Below are 10,000 nucleotides of genomic sequence, written 5' to 3'. Positions count from 1 at the left end.
AGGATAAAGGTGAATTTTCTCAGGATCAATCGATGGAGAACTAATGTCATTCTTCTCTCCTGAACCCAGTGATCGCCCTGGCCATATTCCGAGTAAAAGTGTTAAAACTGCCACAGTTATTACATATAGATTCCTTATACTTATTATTGTTATTTCTATTTTTATTTATTTATTTATTTATTCGTTGGATTTGTTTTATTTCTATTTTATTTTATTTATTTATTTATTCCTTTATCTATTTATTTATTCATTTATCTAGTTTTGCAACAGAAACTTCATAATCTCGCATGTTTTCTTTATGTTTGCTGCACGAGTAGGAAGAACAAAAGGAAATGCGTTTCCATTATAGAGTAGGACTGTTTTCATACTTATTTTGGAAGATTTATTAAACAAGCGCCACTCATTTGTGCAATATTCGTGACCAAGCTCTCCCATAACAAACCGGACATCATTGCAGAATAGTAGACAAAACTCAAATGAGAATAAATTCTCGAAAACATAATGTCGATCATAATAGAAACAAACTTTGGTCTCTTCCTGTAGAAGATTCCAGCCCTTCAGCCTAGAACAGTATTTTTTTAATGCCCGTACCCCTTGATTATCTAAAAAAAAAAAAAAAAAAAAAAAAAAAAAAAAAAAAAAAAAAAAAAAAAAAAAAAAAAAAAAAAAAAAAAAAAAAAAAAAAAAAAAAAAAAAAAAAAAAAAAATATATATATTACCCCCATTAGTGATACAAACCTTGTTGAGAAATGATTAGGAATATTCAATTACTGAACAACGGTATTTTTTATTTCAAATTAGAACTGTCAATTAGTAGGATACACTGAATGCACATTATGCTTTCTCATGGTAAATATACAGTACCACTGCACTGGCTATCATGTCTCGTACCCCCAGATTTAAGGTTTCGGACCCCTAGGACTAAGGTTTCGGACCCCATGGGGGTACGAATACCTCAGGTAAAGAACCATTTACCTAGAACCAAGAAGTTCAACTTGCTTCTTCGATAATCTCAAATCACGGACAGGGTCGTTGAAATATATCTTTGTTCGTATGTGTGTTCTGTTGTAATTTTCCATGGGAAGTTAGAAGGAAGGTTACATAATACCTCTCTCCCTGCAAGAGGTGACTCCTATCAACTGGAAGGATTAGCGGTGAGGGGGTTGCACAACGACCACCACCACCACCACCACCACCACCACCACCACACACCACCACCACAAAAAAAACAAAAAACAAAACAAAACATATATATATATATATATATATATATATATATATATATATATTGGGAGTATGACACGATACCTGTTGTGAACCTTAGTAGGAGTTGAGAGGTGGGGGTCAAATAGTTACAAATTTATGGGATGTAGTCAAGTAGGCATCATGGAGGATAGGCACCAATGGAGGATATTTTTTAAAGTGGGGTGTCCAACTCTTTAAAATCGGTTCATATTTGGTTTCATCTATTTTCACTTCTCTCTTTCCTGGGAGATCCTTTGAACGTCATTATTATTGTGTCAGTTTTGTTCTAATGTGATGGAAACTCTTTTCTGTAATGTCACTTCTGGTTGAACGGGACTCGTTTCTATGAGTCAACACTTTTGGAGTGGTAACGAGATACAAAGGGGGAAAGATGATTCTAACATCTCTTGATGAAAGATGTTCTTCTGGTTTCCATGTTTTACTAGAGATTATAGAATGTGAAAATATGGAAAGAGGCAAGTTTGGGTATATAAACTGTATATATATATATATATATATATATATAAATATATATATATATATATATATATATATTCTTATATATAATATATACATATTAGCCAAATTACCCGCGGGTTTCTGCGAGTTAATTAATAATCCCTAACCTAACCATACCCCACCTAACTCCTAACCCTAACCAAAATATATTTTTCTTTTTGGAAATGTAATATAGCTTTAAACACTCCCCCTCCCAGGTGTGCGCCCCCCCCCCCCGAAGGTTGGGGTGGGCACGGACAATAGGACAAAATCCCCAATATACAGAACGACCGTGGGTGAGCTCTCCGAAGCTCCTCACAGTGCCCCGCATATATATGTTTGCCTTGTTTTCTCCTTAATACATTATTTATCTGAAAAAGCCTATTTGTGCGAAACTAGTCAGAAATAAACTTGGATTCTGATTTATGTCTTCCTCACCCACCTTCACCATATATATGTATATATATTATATATATATATGTATATATATATATATATATATATGTGTGTGTGTGTGTGTGTGCGTGTGGTGTGTGTGTGTGTGTGTGTGTGTGTGTGTGTGTGCGTGCGTGCGTGTGTGCGTGTGTGTGTGTGTGTGTGTGTGTGTGTGTGTGTGTGTGTGTGTGTGTGACCTCGAAGTATAATAAACTGTTAGTTAAAATTTACAACTCTTTAGTAGAAATAGGTGTGCATTGGGTTTCATGTTATCAAGTGTAAGTATTGGTTGACCCAGCAAAACTAAATATAATTGTCACCATGAAGTTGCATTGTTGAGACATAATGCTAGGAACCATACAAGTTATGGGTTATACACTTATGGGCTATACATTTTAATACAATACAGTTAATATTTTGTAGATCATGACCTTCCGGTCCTTGAACTTCATGTGGTGGGCTTATGGTCTATCTAACGCGTTGTATTGCGCAGACGTAGACTAGTCTACCAATGAGGAGGAGCAGGATTAGTAAGGATAATGATCTGAGTGATAGAGAGATTGATGGGAGGAGGGTGTGGAGAACTGCAGTGTATCCACAATGTCTGATTGTGTGTTGTTTAGCCAAACTACATAGTCTTGTGTGATTGATGAGAGAGACAAAGGTTTGGGGGGGTGTTAATGGTACGGAAAGGGGCGTAATAAGGTCGAGGGTGAAGCTGAGGTTGTATATAAGGATGATATGGTGACTGGGAATGACTGGGAATGACTGGGATCGAAAAGGCTTATTTGACTAACTTTTGCCAAGTGGAAGGATTGCTCTTGCAGATGACCAAAACAAGGGTGGTTTGTGGGGAAAATAGGAAATGATCCATGTTAATATGTGTGTGTAGGGTCTTCATTACATTTTTGAAGTGGCAAGTGTTCAAGGTACTGTTGTCGGATATGAAGATTTGGTTCATACAAGAAGGTTCTGTGGAAGGATTGCTCTTGCAGATGACCAAAACAAGGGTGGTTTGTGGGGAAAATAGGAAATGATCCATGTTAATATGTGTGTGTAGGGTCTTCATTACATTTTTGAAGTGGCAAGTGTTCAAGGTACTGTTGTCGGATATGAAGATTTGGTTCATACAAGAAGGTTCTGTGGTGTGAAAGAAACGGAAAAGGTAGGCGGGGCAAATGTTGAATTTAGTAACAGCAGACTTGCGTAGAGGGAAATCAGAGGAGGGAATGTAGGAGCACCATTGGCCATCTTCGGATTTGATGATGATAGTGAGTTCAATGTCGAGGGTGATTGTGGAGTCCTTGTAGGTGTATGAGAAAGGAATTATATTCCAACCTACAAATATCTTTCTGGAGTCGAGGGGGATATGAGTATAGATTGCACTTGCACCTCATGTTGTTTCAATAAGGGAATAGTAATTGTGGTAGTTGTTGTTACCTAGGGTTTCCGCTACCACAAAGGAGCCTAAGAATTTTGGTGTGAGTTTGTTTGGTCTGCTGTGATGTTTAAGCATGACAACGTCACATGGAGTGAGGGTCAGGGATCGAGAGTGTCTATGTTGTCTCATCCATGTCTGTTGTTTTTCTTGTTTGATATTTTTTCTGACTTCCTTGTGTATTAGGTTCATAGCGAGTTCTACGCGCTTTGGTGTATAGAGGGGGAGGGGGTTTCTCCAGTGTGACATAAGGCATACTAAGGGGTTGGCCAAATACAATAGAGTGTGGTGTTTTCTTGGATGCCGAGTTGATGGAGCCATTAATGCTGGCCTGTACTTTTGGAAGCCAGTCCTCCCGTGTGTCGCAAAGACTCTCTTGTAGAGGACGGAGCATTTCGAGGATGTTTCTGTTTGTCGTCTCTTTAAGTCCGTTTCCTTGGGGATGATATGTTGTAGAATATATCCTGTTTATGTGGTACAACTTGGCTATGTTTTGGAGAACCTCGTTTCGAAATTCAGTTTCATTGTCTGTCAGTGATTGATGGTCTGCCATGACCGTGATCTTGTGTCCCAGGAGGAGTTCTCAGAAAAGTTTCAGAGCCCAGACGACTGCTAGGGATTCCAAGTGGGTGGTGGAGTAGTTACGCTTTGCAGGGTTCAATACGGGGCTTGCGTATGCAATCGCTCTATGTTTCCTTATTGAATCTACTTGCTGTAGCACGGGGCCTACTCCAAGAGAGAATGTGTCCGTGAACAGAAGGATTTCCTTTGTGAAATCAGGGAATGCGTGGATAAGTGCTCTGCATAAAGCTTTTTCTACTCTCCAGAAATATTCTTCTTCCTCAGAGTCCCATTTGAAAGGCACGTTCTTATTTGTGAGTTTGGTTAAGTGGGACAGTCATTTCATCAAAACCTTCCACGAAATGTCTGTAATATGCTGCCGTGCCAACACAAGAACGGAGTTGGTCCACGTTCTTTGGGGTGGGGAATTCAGCGACGGCTCTGATCTTATCTGAGTATGTGTGGATTCCTCCTCTGTCCACTGTATAGGAAAGGAAAGTAAATTTCTTTTTAAAGAATTTGCATTTGGTCAATTGAATTTTGAGGCCAACATTGCTGATGGTGCATAAGTCTTACCAAAGAGTGTCAAGGGGGTCTTATTCTGTAGGGGAAAATATCATTAGGTCGTCTGGATAGACGAAAAGGGATTTGCCTAGTTTGTCTTTAAAAAGGCTATTCATCACACACACACCCACACCCACCCACACACACACACACACACACACACACACACACACACACACACACACACACACACATACACGCACACAAATAAATATATGTATATACATGTATAATTATATATACATATATATACACATAGATTTACATATATATATACATATATATGTATATATATACATATATACATGCATACACACACACACACACACACACACACACACACACACACACACACACACACACACACACACACACACACACACATGTATATATATATATATATTATATATATATATATATATTATATATATATAATAGCTTGACGAAGGGATACTGGGCAGAATTCATATAAAACATAATCAATTGGAGGGACTTCATAGATCAGAACGACAGCTCATGAAAGGTCTGGAAAGGTGAGGTGAGAGGGATACCAAGAATCCCAAACATTCATGTGACCTGACGCAGGAAACCTGGAACCATTCGGAAGGGTCGACTCGGTATGTGTTTGGAATGCAACGCTGGAATAAAAAAGGAATGAGGGTGGGGGAGAGTCGCCACGGAAGTGGGAAAGGAAGGGCTGAGCATGGAAGAATTAGAAAAAAAGAAGAAGAAAAAAAACAAAACAAAAAAAACCGACAGCCTAGGAGGGCACACTAAGTTCAGCGAGGAAGGAGAAAGTCGATGTCCTACGAGACCCGACCTGCTATTCTTATACACGAGTCCCAACCTTGGTTGTAAAGGCGGCAGCGGGGGATGGTTGAGGGTCGGTCGGTGGATAGGGCCGAAGGGAGAGGGGCGGCGGCGGTAAGCCCGAACCCGGATCCACATAACTTTTACGACCTTGAGAGTAGATGTGTTGGAATCCCACTTTTCTTTTTAAATGACCACCGCAACAGTCGTGTAGAAGATCCACGTCAATGTGCCCGATCCCTTTCCATTACGAGGTAGACGTGAACTTGGTGTGGCTGCCGTGATTTAAGAGCGTAAGATCTCACTACCGACGCGCGCTGGACTGGTGCTCGATCCGTCTCTCTCTCTCATGTATATTTTCCCCTCAGCTCTAGTTATTTGCTACAGAAGTATTTGGGATTTCATCTGAGCCAAACATAATCGATCACTATGTATGTGTGTGTGTATGTATGTATGTATCTATATATATATATATATATATATATATATATATTTATGTGTGTGTGTGTGTGTGTGTGTGTGTGTGTGTGTGTGTGTGTGTGTGTGTATGTGTGTGTGTGTCTGAACGCTAAATTATTTAACATCGCCGCCAGTAAATGCTTGGTTGATTGTGACTGCCCAAAGAACAGAAAAGTACTACACATGGAGAAAGAATTCCTGGATAATCAGAGGAGTGAAAAGAAAAATGCCAATAGCAGGAATTGACCTTACACTAACCAAATCAAATTCTCAATGACTTCGAAGGAAACAGAGGTCACAAGCTCATAATGAAACAGATCCATCTGAGTCACCCATCATGGTTGTTCTTTCATCATAGGATACAAGTTCACCTGGACCTGATTCTCCAGACTCTGATGATGAAGAGCAGATACCCACGGAAAAAAATGAAAGACTCTTCTCAAATGATTTTAAAGCTGCCATCTCTAGCAAAGATATGCGACAGAACTGGAACATCTGACCATAAAGCTGCAGCTATTGCAAGCTCCACGTTAAAAGACTTGGGCATGGTTACACAACCATTAGAGAATTAGATTGGCAAAGAATGCCAAAGGCAAGAGATGGTGCCAACAAAGAGCAACTGCGCCAATTCAAAATACCAGTGATTATCTTTGAAGCCAATGAGTACTACAGTTTGATCAATTGGCAAAATGAACAAGTATCAGAGCCACCATTGGCCAGGACTTTGTTGCACCGACTTAGAGAAAAGGCTTTAAAGATAACAGAAAGAAGCATAAGGAACAGAGGAGACGTGACTGAAAATGATAGCAGGGGGTATTTGTCCGTGCCAAACTCGAGCCACTCAGGCGAGTTGGGACAGTTGCTCACTAGAGCCGGTGTCAAGATTGCGATCAGCACGGGAACGAAAATAGGAGACATTGTTAAGAACCAGAACAAAGTCATGGCCAACGGGGAAGAAAATAGTATCGTCTACAAGATACCGTGTGGAAACTGTCCTATGAGCTACTACGGGGAAACCAGCAGAGGTATTAAAAAGCGGACAGTTGAGCACAGGAATGACGTCAAGGCACACCGAGTATCAAACTCGCTAGTGGTTCATGTAGATACTCATGACCACTTACCAGACTGGGACAGAATAGAGGTGCTGCAGAAAGGACTTCCTAAGAAAAGAAGAAAAATAACTGAAGCAGCTTACATCGCTTCCCATCCAAACAACAACCACCGCGATGGGTTTATTAAGCTAACAAAAACGGCGAGCCGTTTGATACTTCGCGAGGCAGAGCGGAGGAGGACGAGAGGTCAGGTCGATCATGGCGGAACGCGGAGAGCTTCGGCGGGTATATAGGGTGTGAATTGTTTGAAGGTGTATGTATTCTGAGGAAGTCCTGGTAAGAACGAAATCCCTAACGGTTCCCTGTGTTTATCTCACCACCCTTCCACTCATATATATATATACATGCATATGTATATATATATATATATATATATATATATTTACATATGTATGTGTAGTGTGTGTGTGTGTGTGTGTGTGTGTGTGTGTGTGTGTGTGTGCATTTTCCCCCTTGTAAAGGGGAAAACGGATCAAATTTTTGTGGTAAGGCAGATATGTGAGAGAAGGTTTAGCAAAAAGTAAGGATTTTTTTTAGCCTTTATGGAATTATAAATGTCCTACGACAAGGTAGACAGTAAGGCACTGTGGGAGGTTTTGCAGATACATGGGCCTGGAGGAAAGTTGTTCAGTGCAATCAAGGGTTTTTACGAGAGTAGTGGAGACTGTGTTAGAACTGAAAATGAAAAGGTCGAATGGTTTGAGGCAAAGGGGGGACTGCCTCAGAGATGTGTCATGTCGCCGTGGCTGTTCAGTACGTGCACGGTTGGGGTGGTGCGGGTTGTAAATGCAAGGGTAATGGGAAAGAAAGGGGAGATGGTTAAAGAAAATGGAGAAAAGTGGGAGGTGAGCCAGTTGTTGTTTGCAGAGGACACTGCTCTTGTGGCAGGGTCAGAGGGGGGATTAAGGGAAACAGTGACGGAGTTTGGGAAGGTATGCCATAGGAAAAGGTTGAGGGTAAATGTGGGTAAAAGTAAGGTTATGAGATGGCAGTGAGTTGCATGTAATTCTTAAAGGAATAAGGCTGGAGGAAGTGGATAGCGGGTAGTATGTGGGGTTGCATGTGGCAGGAAAGGGAAGAGTGCAGGCGGAAGTAAATCGTAGATTGAGAGAAGGAAATAAATGCTCTGGGGGGATTAAAATATCATGAGAAATAGGCATCTAGATGTTGATAGAAAGAGAAGATCATATGTTGGGGTGATTGTGCCGACAGTTTTGTACGGGTCAGAGACTTGTAATTTGATAAAGGCAGAAGGAAAAGGTTGAATGTGTTTGAAATGATATGTCTGAGAAGTATGGTAGAAGTTACATGGTAGGAAAGAGTGGGAAACGAGGAGATGAGAAAGAGGGCGTGGGTGGAATAGATGATGGCAGATAGGGCTGATGAAAGAGTATTGTGATGGTTTGGACACATGGAAAGAATGGGTGAAGAAAGATTAGTAAAAGAGGTGTGGAAGGCAGAGGTGGATGGAGTGAATATGAGGGGGTGGCCGAGGATGAGGTGGATGGATGGGGTGAAGGAGGCATTGAGCAAGAGGGGAATGTCTATTGAACAAAGGAGGAAGGGGACAGGAGATTAGTGGTGTGTGGAGAATATTATTTAACTATACCTATGCATTTATTTATGTATTTTATTTGTTATGTACATTATAGTTTTTATTTATTAATTTATTATTATTATGATTTTTTTCGCATCCGACCTAGATATGGACCAAAAGGTCTCTGGTCGGCATGCTCCGCCTTTGTAATCCTTTGTAATCCTTTGAATGGTTGTGTATAGATGAATCTATGATGCAAGGAAGGGAGTGGGTGGGGGATGGGGGGTAGATTGTGTTTATGTGTGAATGATATTTTGACGCAGCCCGAAGGGATTTCTCCCCGTCTTCTCTTTATCTGCATGAGGGAACGGAGAGGAGGGAGGGGGTCACCGATTAAATGAAGCGGCATTGCTGTGGATGTGCTGTGTCTTGCTGCATTGCTCCTAACCCAGGGCAGTAGGCGGGATACAGGGATGGCTCATCGTCCATGAGGTGCTAAGGTGAGAGAAGGGAAAGGGTGGTGGATGAAAGCAGAATGAGTTATTATCGGTATTCTTCTCTTTGCCTTCTGCTCATTCTCCTTTTCGCTGACGTCACTACCTCCAGCTCCTTCCACTACCACAAGCAACTCATCCATACGACGCCTTGGATTCACAGAACTTTAACTATCTGAAGACTTGTTTTGCTTTTGAAGATAGCGAAAAGGTATTGTATCTGACTCTGTAGAACAAATGGCAATACTTAACTCACTACGCGAGCAATATGTAAATGAACTCAATGTTAAGACAAAGATCGAGACAGGAGTATGCCCAGGCGATATTATTTCACCCAAGCTCAAAGAAATTTTCACAGGGTTGAGCTGGGAAGGGAAATATTTGAAAATTATTAGGAAATATATCAATCCTTTTATATTTGCGAAATACTTTATTTTCATTTTAGAAGGCACAGAAGACTGCCTACATGCATATACGAGCATATGGATACAAGTGTTGTTTTGTCACGTGACAAGCTCATTCTCATCGCTGATTGGCTAGTCCCAGGATCTGAATTTCTCCTTATTCTCGGTAAAACTTGCTTGCCTAGATATTAATATTCGGGTCCAAATCCCTGATGAATAAGATATCCAGAACCGAGAGACGACGTGCCTTCGGGCATGTTCTGATGATTTCTGTTTTTATAAAAACGTTTCTCTTGTCAAGGTCGTCTGGTGGGCCTGATGTAAATGGCTTTTGTGGACTCCAGATGAAAGATAATATCCAAGGCATTTAATGAATTTCATTGTTGTCATGCCGGTATACGTAGGTTGTGGGGAGGGATGGTACACACAAAAAAAAACAAAAC

The sequence above is a fragment of the Oratosquilla oratoria genome, chromosome 7 (assembly GCF_046742065.1).
Source record: "Oratosquilla oratoria isolate Oo_2021 chromosome 7, ASM4674206v1, whole genome shotgun sequence".
In the NCBI taxonomy this organism is placed as follows: Eukaryota; Metazoa; Arthropoda; class Malacostraca; order Stomatopoda; family Squillidae; genus Oratosquilla; species Oratosquilla oratoria.
The sequence above is the reverse complement of the archived record's forward strand: the minus strand, read 5'-3'. Positions refer to the sequence as shown.